Here is a 12,733-nt window from a genome sequence, read left to right on the forward strand (position 1 = left end):
GAACAGTAAAAAACGGGCAGGTCCCAGGCCCAGCAAATGATATATTAAACCCGGCCCGTGCCCAGCCCTAAGTTAATCTATGTGGTCAAGAAATTGGATTACCAAAAGGCTCTTGAGCTTTTTAGTTGGAGTGCCTTTGAAATGAATGAACCTCCAAATAATTACTAGGAACTCGCAAATCGTGCAATATCCCATGCTCAACACCTCCCGTTGGCATTGACACTTTTAAGTTCTCATCTTCAAAATGAAAGCATGGACAGGGCAGGTCCTAGCCCAAGGCAGACAAGGCAACTGCGTTAGGCCTCACTTTGAAACAAGTTTTTGTACTTTATACTATTTAAAGCCCAACAAAAATTGAATACAACTTCTAAATTATCCAACATATTACCAAGTCATTTGAACTTATCTAGATCTTGTAGAACTAGGCTTCGTACCTTTGCGTCAATTTTTCTCTCTTTCTACTACAAAGTTTCTTGTATATTTTGTACTTGTCTATCTTTAACTAATGCATATATACTCGATTTGTTTGAACTTAAGTAGTTAACTAATTGAAATTAGGCTCCATTTATAGGTTATGTTATTCTTATATTCATAGTAGAGACCCAAAATTCTTGTACCAAATACTTTGTTTGTAAAGTAGCAAGAATATGCTAAAAATACAGAAAAATAAAAAACAGGTAATGATTTTCGCCTTAGGCCTCACTTACCATTGGGACGGCCCTGAGTATGGACTGTTGGATATCTACATTAGAATATTGTTATGAAGGAGATCCTTATGAAAGTATTCAAAAGATACTCAAAATAAGTTATGATGCATTGGCATACCACATGCAACAAGTTTTTTTGGACATTGCATGTTTCTTCAATGGTGAAAACACGAGCTATGTGATACAAATACTACAAGATAGTAACCTCAAGAGGCCTGAGGATTGCATTCATGAACTCGTACAAAAAGCCATCATAACTATTGAAAACAATACCATTCGGAAGCATGACTTATTAGAACAAATGGGTAAGGATATTGTTCATCAAGAATCTCCTATAGATCCTGGGAGACATAGCCGATTGTGGTTGCACGACTATGTCAGCCGGGTTTTAACAAAAAACACGGTAAGTACAAATTACAATATATAATTACATTCCATATATTTGTCAAGAAAGTATATAACTTTCGTTTGAAATCTTGAAGAAAACAGAATTCAAAACAATATAGGCTACACTCTTTCGTTAAATGAATTGGTTTTTTTTAATTTTATTATTGTTTTTTCTTAGGGTCTTTCTAAATGTACCCAACAAATTTCTAAGTAGGCCCAGTAAATCAATTTTGTATGAAAAGACATTTATATCCTCATACGAAATGACAATAATAGTCATGGTCAATAAAAATAACAACAAAAGAAAACAAAAAGTTTACAACTCTTTTTTGTATTTGTACCCATCATTTCATTGTGTTTACATTGTCACGTTGTTTCTTCGAGCAAAACTTTAAACTCAAATTTCACTTTCCTTCCTTTATTATTGGTTCAAGGGTTTAATACTCATGATATTGACCAAGTTGTGACTGCAATTATGATTTCGGAGGCGTCAAATAAGGTTTGTGTATTTTGTTTATCATAGAACCAAAAAAAAAAAATTATTGTAGTTTATAGCACTTCAATCGGTCAAGAAACGCCAAAAGTCATTAGAATATTCGGCAGGAAACCACCAAACCAAGTAGAAAAGTTCGGTAGATAACCACCGAAATTTAGCAAAATATTCGGAACACAACCACCGAACATGATTGCTATATTCGGCCAACAACCACCGAATATCAGTACAAGATGGAGATATTCTTGAGTTTGAGACTGCGCTTTTTTTCCTCGACTCGCCACCGAGTCTTTCCTCTATAATGATGCTTTGCACGAGTTCCTCTCAATTAAGGAACGAGCTTGGTGCGACCCTCATTGTTGCCGAGATAATCAGGGTTTTGTTGGGTGTGAAATTGCTGGGTGTGAGTTTTGAGCGTGAGATTTGCTGGGTGTGAGTTAAAAATAAGGGTATTGTTGGAAAAGTTGCTGGGTGTAATTACAAATTCTATTTTTTTACTGAAAGTAAAAAATTTGCTGGGTCTACATAGAAATTTGCTGGGTACATTTAAAAATACCATTTTTCTTATTAGGGAAGTGAAAAAGTTAAAGGCATCATCTTAAAATGGCTCCCCAAACCATATAAGATACAGTTGCATGCAAAATGCTTCTCAAAGACGAAGAATCTTGAACTTCTTATAAGCCGCAATGCATGCCTTTCTTGAGAAGTGGATTATCTCCCCAACAGATTGAGTTTGCTTGATTGGGATGAATGTGAGTTACAATCTTTGCCATCCAATTTTCATCGAAAGGAACTTGTTGTTTTCAAAATGCCTCGCAGTCTAATCACCCAATTGGGAATAGGATTTCAGGTACTCTAGATGATTTGCATCGTTATTAATTTGATTAATATGTTGATTTTTTTTTTTTGGTTGAAATTTACCAACCATCTGAGTTTTAATCCCTTCCTTTCTATGTTTTTTATTGTGACAGAATTCGTCAAAGTTGATATCTCTACAGTTATATGATTGTGAAGTCCTAACAAAGATACCTGACTTGTCTGGAAGCCCAAAACTCAAGCACCTGGACCTAGGGGAATGTAAGAGTTTAGTTGAGGTTGATCCTTCTGTTGGATGGCTTGACAAACTTGTTACCTTGGATCTTCAAGGGTGCTCTAATCTTGAAATATTTCCAACAAGAATCTACTTGAAATCTCTGACAACCTTTTGTCTCAAAGATTGCAGAAAGCTTGAGAGATTCTCAGACATAATGGGAAAGATGGAATCGATGAGAACATTGCAAGTGGGAGGGAGTGGCATAAGAGAATTGTCTTCATCCATTTCATTTCTCACTGGGCTTGAAAGTTTGTATATATGCATGCAGAAAGGTGTGTGAAACTCACAACTATATCATTAAGTGGTGTTTATAAGTTGCAACATCTGGAAAATTTTTGGACAAGTGGGTGCTCAAAACTCTTGACATTTGGAAATACGATGAACTCTGAATCCCAGCTACTTTCAACTAGCTCAGCTATTTCGCAAGAGAAGTCTCACTTATTCGCACTTCCCAACCTGAGATCTCTTAGAATGACACAATTCAATCTATCAGAAAGTGATTTCCTTGTGCCTCTTGATTGCTTGTGGACATTAACGAATAAAGACACTAGATCTCGTAGGAAACAATTTTGAAAGTATTCCGTCATGCATTACCAAATTTGTCAATTTGCGTACCCTTAAATTGTCTGGTTGCAAGAAGCTCCGAGATATTCTAGAACTTCCACCAAATGTAGAAGTTGTAAACGTGTATGGCTGCACAGCACTGAAAAGTTGTCCGAATGTGTAAATTATATTGGAACAAAATGTCTTCCGGGGCTTAAGGGAGCTGCAGCTGACGAATTGCCGAACACTATGTGGTAATCATGGCTTTGACGAGGCAAAGATGGAATGCTTTTTAATGAATCAGGTCTCCCTACACATACATTACACATTTACACACACACATTTATGTATGTATAATTTGTGTTCAATTGTTTTTAACATGACAAAGTTGTAGTTAGCTAAATATGTCAATTATTGCAGCTGGTTTGTTGTCGTGATGAGGACTTCGAAATTGTACTCCCATGCAATCAAGTTCCAAAGTGGTTCAAGTATCGTGAGCATCCAAATTACATATATATACCTTCAACTTCAGAGGAAGATGTTGAGAAGTTTGATATATGTAAGTATATTGGACTACTCCCTTTAACAAATGACTTTCCCAAGATCTCAAGGATAACAGACATGCAAAGAATTAGGAGGGTATCTCTCCTTTTTGTTCGGTGACTTAAAGCAAGTGAAAGAAGATCGCAGAATCAAATCATGAAGAGAGACTCAAGGAAGTTAATACACTGATCTTGAGAATAGAGGTGTCTTTAATACATATCATCTTAGCATGATTCTAAATTGATATGCATTGATTTTAATTGATCTCAAAATATCTTTGAATGCATATCCATGATTACTTGTTCAAAACGTTTTAAACAACCTTTCCATATTTATCTTATTTTGTAGTTAAGATAAGATTTGATTGAGGGGGAGTCTTGCTTCCCTATAAAAAGGTTTTGAAACTATTCTGAAAAAGAGAGTTTTTCGTTGCACAAATTGTTTTCTCTTGAACTACTTGAGTTCTTGTTTAATTGGTTTTTGAAAACTCTCATTCTGTGTTTCATGTATTCTCTTGCATAAATCTATCATGCTCATAAATCGTTCTCAAGATCAGTGATACGATCAAGTGCAAGGAAGGATTGAAGATAGATTGTCTAGAAAGTTGTATTGATCTATTTAGGAGTTAGAACAATTATAAATCAAGTTAGCATTTGTTGCTAAGTGAAAGTGGTTGTTATGAACAACACTACTTGTATATTGTAAACTCCTTTGATTAATATTGGATTGATTTTTCCGTGTTGGCTACGATAAAGGCCACGCAGTGAAGTTTCCTCAGAGGTGAGGTTTACACTGCGTCAGCAAAAGATTGAGCTTCTTTTCAATTATATTGCATCATTGTTCCATCTAGTGTTTTCAATTGGCATTAGAGCGGGCTCTAGAACTTTCTAGTGATCCCAGGGAAGATGGAACATTCACGTGATAGGGCTGCTGGCGAATCTATAAATAGTCCCCCATGGTTCGATGGTGGATGTGAAAAATATACTCAGTGGAAAATATACATGAAATCATATCTCTATGCTCAAGATGAACACGTGTGGAATATTGTAGAAAATGGTTGGACTATACCTATGGTAAAAGCAAAAGGAGAAAGCTCTTCCACTGCCACTCCTAAACCAAGGAAAGATTGGACTGAAGAAGAAGTTCGTGATTTGCAAGCAGATTTCAAGGCTAAGAATAACATTTTCACAGCCCTATCTGAACGAGAAAAATTGAGAATTAGTCATTGTGACACTGCCAAGCAAGCATGGGATCTTCTACAAACTACGTATGAAGGAAATAAAAAGGTACGTGAACAAAAACTGCAAGCACTGATATTTGAATTCGAAACCATGACTATGGGAGATGATGAAACCGTGGATGATTTTCATGGTAGAATTCTTAAAATTTCTGGTCAGTGTCGTAATCTGGGAGCACCTTTTGATGAAGATAAGATAGTTAAAAAGATACTCAGGGCCCTGCCAGAAAAATTTCATTCAAAAGTCACCAGCATAGAGGACTCTTTTGATATTGACGAGTATCCACTCGATGAGCTCATTGGAAATCTCAAAACCTATGAGATGAGGTTAAAACCTGAGAAGAAAAACAAGGGTGTAGCCTTCAAGGCGGTGAAAGGAGCAGAAGAGGAAGAGGAAACACTAGATCTTACTCTACTGACAAAGGAATTTAAAAAATTTCTCAAAAGCAAGAACTCTTCTAGAAATTCGAATGCTCCTAGAAAGAATACTTATACTGGCAGTGGTAGCAATAACGACTACACCAACAAGAGTGGAAAAGGAAACTTCAAAGGAAATCACTCAGGAAAACCTAAATGCTATGAATGTGGTGGCTACGGTCACATCTCTACTGATTGTGGAAATAGAAAGCATGAAAATAGCAACAACAAGTCTCTTCTTTCAACTTGGAGTGATGATGAGTCTCAAGAAATTGAAAACGTGGCTCTTGTATCATCACTTCTACCTGATTCGGATAGTGACGAGTTTTTCTCTGATGATGAAACAAATGTCCGTTGCAAACAACTCTACAAAGCTTCAAAGGCAAGCCTGCTGAGAAACTTGAGTTTGGAAAAAGAAGTAGATTTTCTAAGAACCGAAAAAGAAAAAATGGAGCATTTATTGGAATCCTCACAATCTACATGGAAACTGAAGAAAGGCAAACACGCAAGTGAATCAGCTGATCTACAAGGTGACCAAGGAATAATGACATGGAAGACTGAAAAGAATGAGTATCTCAACAAGATCAAATTGCTGGAACTGGATGTTAAAGGACAACAAGCATTGAACTTGGAACTGTTGGCTAAAAATGAGGCCCTGCAAGAGGAGCTAAAATCAACTCAAGAAAGGTTCACCAAGTTCGATGTCAGTTCTATTGCCATGTCTAAATTGCTCGGATCAGGAAAGGCCCCTCGTGACACTTGTGGATTAGGATACACTAGAGAGATTTCAAAATGTACCAGGTTCGTAAGAGCATCAAGACCATCTGTAGAAAAGAAAGAAGTCTCCACTGATGATTCTGTCAAAATTGTGAAGGAAGGTCAACCAAATCAAAACCTTTAGGTAAAACTTGACCAGGAATCTCTCACTGGTCAGAACAGGTACACAAACTCTAGAACTTTTATTCCTACTTGTCATCACTGTGGTAAGATAGGCCATATCAGACCTAGATGTAATGTAAGATTTTCTAACTCACAGCTTTCTCAAGAAAAATACACTGTTGAATCTCTAAGCCTTGAACTTAAAGAACAAAAAGAAATCATTAACAGATTAACTGAAATTGTTTCAAAGAAAGACCTACCAACTGAAAGAAGAAAAGTCATCTGGACCAAGAAAAATGAAAGTAAATGTCTTCAGTCTTGTGTTGATAAAACTAATGATACATGCCTTTTCGCCTGTGCAAGAAAAACTCAACAAGGCTCTCACATTGAGGCAATTTGTTTGGTAGCCTTGACTGCATTAGCTGACAAGAGACGAGATTTCTGGTATGTCGACAGTGGCTGCTCAAGACACATGACTGGAGACAAAACCTGGTTTGCTTCCTTTGAAGATGAAAACACAACTAGATCAGTCACGTTTGGAGATGGAAGGAAAGCAAATATTCTAGCTCGAGGTACAGTGAACACCCCAGGTATACCTAATCTTAAAAATGTGTTATTCGTTGAAGGCTTAACTGCAAATCTGATTAGCGTAAGCCATTTGGCTGATGACTATGAAGATGTGTGGTTTAACAAACAAAGATGTTTGGTCTTAAATCAGAAAGGAGAAGGTGTCATGGGAGGTAAGAGATCTTTTGATAATTGTTATCATATTCAAGCTAATGAATCTTCCAGCTTGCAGCCATGCTTATCTGTAAAAACCACAGAGGAGACCTTTGAACTTTGGCACAAAAAGATGGGACATGTAAACTATCAGGACTTGCTGAAATTATCTTCCAAGCAATGTGTCCGAGGCTTACCGAATTTAAAGGGCAAAACTGATAAGATATGTGGAGACTGCAAAGTTGGAAAGCAAACTAAGGCTCCTCACAGGGTGGCGAATTCTACTACAACCACAAATGTATTGGAACTGTTACACATGGATCTCATGGGACCAGCTCAATCTGAAAGTATTGGAGGTAAGAGCTATATGCTAGTAGTTGTAGATGATTTCTCAAGATACATCTGGGTAAATTTCCTAAAGGACAAGACTGAAACGTTTGAGTCCTTTAAAAACTTGAGTCAAAAATTGATCATTGAAAAGCAATCATCAAGTACTAGCATAGTGAGAGTAAGATCAGATAATGGTACTGAATTTAAAAATGCCTCATTCTCTAACTATTTTCATGAGCTTGGTGTGTCGCATGAGTTCTCAGCTCCAATCACTCCTCAGCAAAATGGCATTGTGGAAAGGAAAAATCGGGTATTGCTGGACATGGCTCGAGTAATGTTACATGTTGCAGGTTTAAGCACAAACTTTTGGGCTGAGGCTATCAGCACTGCTTGTTATACAATAAACAAAGTATTTTTCAGACCAGGTACTGTTCAAACAGCTTATGAGCTGTGGAAAGGCAAAAAACCAAATGTTGGACACTTTCATATCTTTGGCAGTCCTTGCTACATCTTACGAGATAGAGAGCATCTTGGTAAATTTGATACTAGAAGTGATGAGGGTGTGTTCCTGGGATATTCTCTAAACAGTAGAGCTTATAGGGTTTACAATAAAAGAACTCGAGTTGTTATGGAATCCATTAATGTCTCTATTGATGATCAATGTGTAAAACAGGAAGAATCATTTGCTGATCCATCACCCTCCTCTATCACATTACCACTAAACGCAGAAACTTCAACTGATGAAAAGGAAGAGGAAGTCACTGACAGCATTTTTGAACCAGCTCCCATCCAAAGGAAAGGATTCAAGCAAGTTCAAAAGGACCACTCCTCTCAAGATATCATCGGAAATCTAACAGATGGACCGACAACAAGAAGAAAAGCTACAGCTCAGGTAAGTACTTCTGAGGTAAGTGAAGGGAATGTATTACTATGCTTTATTACTGAAAATCTGCTAAGCATGAACATTATTTCTCATTTTGGGTTTGTGTCGATCGTTGAACCAAAAAATATTAAGGAAGCCTTATTGGAAGATAACTGGATTAGTGCCATGCAGGATGAGCTTAATCAGTTTACTAGGAATGATGTGTGGTACTTGGTACCTCGACCTAGTAAATGCAATGTTATAGGAACCAAGTGGATTTTCAGAAACAAAAGTGATGAAAAAGGGAATGTGATTAGGAACAAAGCTAGACTAGTTGCTCAGGGATACTCTCAGGTTGAAGGACTTGACTTTGACGAGACATTTGCTCCTGTAGCCAGATTAGAATCAGTTAGATTACTTCTATCTGTAGCATGTCATCTCAGGTTTAAATTGTTTCAAATGGATGTCAAAACTGCTTTTCTGAATGGGAACCTTCAGGAAGAAGTTTATGTGGAACAGCCTCCAGGCTTCAAAGATCCACACAACTTAAATCATGTCTACCGACTTAAGAAAGCTCTGTATGGGCTAAAGCAGGCTCCCCGAGCCTGGTATGAGAGGCTCTCCACTTATCTTGTGGGAAAATGGTATGCTAGAGGGTCTATTGATAAAACACTGTTTGTAAAACGAACCAAAAATGACATTATCATTGCCCAAGTATATGTTGATGACATTGTTTTTGGCTCCACCTCCAGATACCTTGTCAAAGAGTTCCAATCTATCATGGAAAGTGAATTTGAAATGAGCATGTGCGGTGAACTAACCTTTTTCCTTGGATTGCAAGTAAAGCAGATGGACACAGGCTTGTTTCTCTCTCAAACAAAATTGCATCTCTCTATCCATTGCAGAAGCTGAGTATGTTGCAGCTGGGAGTTGCTGTACGCAAATGCTTTGGATGAAGCAAATGCTTCATGATTATGGCATCTCTCAAGGTAAGTTGTCTATTTTCTGTGATAATACAAGTGCTATCAACATCACAAAAAATCCTGTTCAACACTCTCGAACAAAACACATTGATCTTCGCTATCACTTTATTCGAGATTTGGTTGAGCAGAATATACTTGAGTTAAGTTTTGTGCCCACTGAAAGTCAACTTGCTGATTTGTTCACCAAGCCTCTTGATACTGCTAGGTTTGAGATGTTAAGAAATGCATTGGGGATATGTTCTAAGTATTAAGGTACTCTAATGTATGTCCACTGTTGAGAGAGAACATTGTGATCTTAGTGTACCTTGACCACTGTCATTAGTGACTTGTACATATGTTCAGTTATGTCAATTGTTGTCATGTCTTATTCTGGACAAAAATTGTGTACTCATGTTTAGTATCTTATTCAGTTAATTCTCATATGCACTTTCACCTATAGCCTATGTGGTGGCATGCTCCTTGTTTACTATCAAAAGAGATTCAGTGAAATAGGCAAACTGCTTAAAATGCTCTAATGTTTCGTTTCCTCTTCTCAAAGTAATCAGGTCCTAGTTGTGGTGAACTTTCTAGTATTTGTAAGAAACGAGAAAGGATAATTCTATCCCATCTCTCCTAGTAATCAGGCTTTAGTTGTGGTGAACTTTCTAAGGTTTGCAAGAAACGAGTTGGTGAGTGATCTTTGCACGTAAAATAAAAATTATGCAGACATCTACTCGAGACTCTCTCCATGGAGCATCCTTGTTATGTTTAGTACCCTAAGAACATCTGTTCTGGGAGTTGCTGAGAAGAGTCTCGTTACATGAGTTCTAATTGTCACTAAATAAAAGAAGTATATGACTCAAACACAATACGTGCTTGGAAACAATGTTTCCTACTCCTTCTAAAGGAGATATATAGAGCTTAGTTCACATGGTTAGTTCTCTTATTTCACTCCTTCTCTTTTTCACTAAACTTGTTTCTAAGCCCCACATACTGGTTCTAATCAACTTTATCACAGGAGTTACTCTTTAAGGTCTGAATATGAGTACCAATTCTCTTTGTTGATAGAATACATCATGTTCCATACTTTGAACTATGTTCACCTCACTACATGATTTGTGCTCTCTGTGATTAAACTATGCTATATTTTCTCTCTTCAATATGACAACTACATTCATTGCCCTGATACTTAGCAAAAGAAAAGATCATGTGATATAACTGTTGAGTTTTGAAATATTGTTGTCTCTTCGTTTTCCTTCCTTGATTGCCATATGGTTGCACTTAAATTACTTATTGATTAAGCCTATGCTGAGGGGGAGAAATAATTTGCATGCGTGTATCTCGGAAAATTAAATTGTCATAATTTCTCTTCCTCTTGAGACGCTATCCCAATCGGTGTGTTCTTTGGTTTTCCCTACACCTACTGCCTCAATATATATAGCCTCTCTTGTCTCCCTCGGATTTTACTCTTGGTTGTCTCTGTGTGCATGTTCTTTCACATACTGTTTCTATCACCATGGTTCGCACACAAATCACTACTCGCCTTGGTGGACACCGGCGACGTCCTCCTCTAGAGGAAGGGCGTCAGGCCGCTGTGAGGGCCGACATTCTCCATCCTGGCATGCAACGTGAACGAAGTCGCACTCCTCCTCCTCCTCTTCGTCGATCTCCATCCCCTGATCCCTCTCGCTTCTCCTCTCTTCGGGATGCTATCCTCGTGGCTGATTGGAGAATAGCCTGTCTCACAACGGATATGGATGACATGCAGTCTCTCCTCGTTCGCACCAATCATACTCTCAGGGAAGTCCTCACGGAAATCCGCAACATGCAGCGCCACCCTCCCGGGTTTGACGCTCCTGGTCCGTCCATGCATGTCCCTGAGGTCGATGAACAAGAGGAAAGCAAAGGTTCCATGGACACCGAGGAGTTTCGAGACACAGTGACCAACATGCTGGAGGAGTTTGATGTTCCTTCCCATTCAAAGGGGGAGAAGTAAAATTTCCATCTCTTTATTTATGTTTCTGCATTTAAATTTTTCATGGACAATAGTTATTTATGTTTTGGGTTTGTAAGTGCATAAGCACAGACCTCGTGGGATGCTTATTTTTGGATGATTACTATTACTACTATATTGTGGATACTCGGCTTGGATCTGGAAAAGGATGGAAACTGATTCCTTGAATCCAAGCAAACCTCTTATTTATGATTAGTGCATATCTGAAACTTCTAACATGCAGGGGGCAAAAAGATGGAAAAGTCATGTGTTGAATGGGAATGCCCAAAGGGGGAGATTGTAAGTATATTGGACTACTCCCTTTAACACATGACTTTCCCAAGATCTCAAGGATAATAGACATGCAAAGAATTAGGAGGGTATCTCTCCTTTTTGTTCGGTGACTTAAAGCAAGTGAAAGAAGATCGCAGAATCAAATCATGAAGAGAGACTCAAGTTAATACACTGATCTTGAGAATAGAGGTGTCTTTAATACATATCATCTTAGCATGATTCTAAATTGATATGCATTGATTTTAATTGATCTCAAAATATCTTTGAATGCATATCCATGATTACTTGTTCAAAACGTTTTAAACAACCTTTCCATATTTATCTTATTTTGTAGTTAAGGTAAGATTTGATTGAGGGGGAGTCTTGCTTCCCTATAAAAAGGTTTTGAAACTATTCTGAAAAAGAGAGTTTTTCGTTGCACAAATTGTTTTCTCTTGAACTACTTGAGTTCTTGTTTAATTGGTTTTTGAAAACTCTCATTCTGTGTTTCATGTATTCTCTTGCATAAATCTATCATGCTCATAAATCGTTCTCAAGATCAGTGATACGATCAAGTGCAAGGAAGGATTGAAGATAGATTGTCTAGAAAGTTGTATTGATCTATTTAGGAGTTAGAACAATTATAAATCAAGTTAGCATTTGTTGCTAAGTGAAAGTGGTTGTTATGAACAACACTACTTGTATATTGTAAACTCCTTTGATTAATATTGGATTGATTTTTCCGTGTTGGCTACGATAAAAGCCACGCAGTGAAGTTTCCTCAGAGGTGAGGTTTACACTGCGTCAGCAAAAGATTGAGCTTCTTTTCAATTATATTGCATCATTGTTCCATCTAGTGTTTTCAATATATGTGAAGTTTCTATTGCAGTTCCTCCAAATTCAGTGAAGCTTGGATTGGCTCTCTGTGCTGTTTTCGAAGTTACCCAAAATAATGGTGGTCGTTTTTCTATAGATGTCGATATTATGCATAACGGGAGATTCACGGGTTATAGGACATGTATTGACAATTTGACATGACTAATATAGAGACAGAGTCGACCCATGTGTCCCTGAATTATTTCCTTATGTCCTTCAATGGAGCAGAGAGCAGTGGTATATGTCAATTGATATTTTTTCACAGTAATGGTGATGCCAGATTGTCGTTTAAAAGCTGCGGATTTCACATTGTCGAAAATTGTGGCGTTATGACTCCCGAGTCCCGATGATGTTAATTTTGAATCTTAGATCAACAAAAGGAAGAGCAAGAGCAGTGGCTTTCTTCATCGCTAGCGAA

Source organism: Rosa chinensis, chromosome 1 (assembly GCF_002994745.2).
Source record: "Rosa chinensis cultivar Old Blush chromosome 1, RchiOBHm-V2, whole genome shotgun sequence".
Lineage (NCBI taxonomy): Eukaryota > Viridiplantae > Streptophyta > Magnoliopsida > Rosales > Rosaceae > Rosa > Rosa chinensis.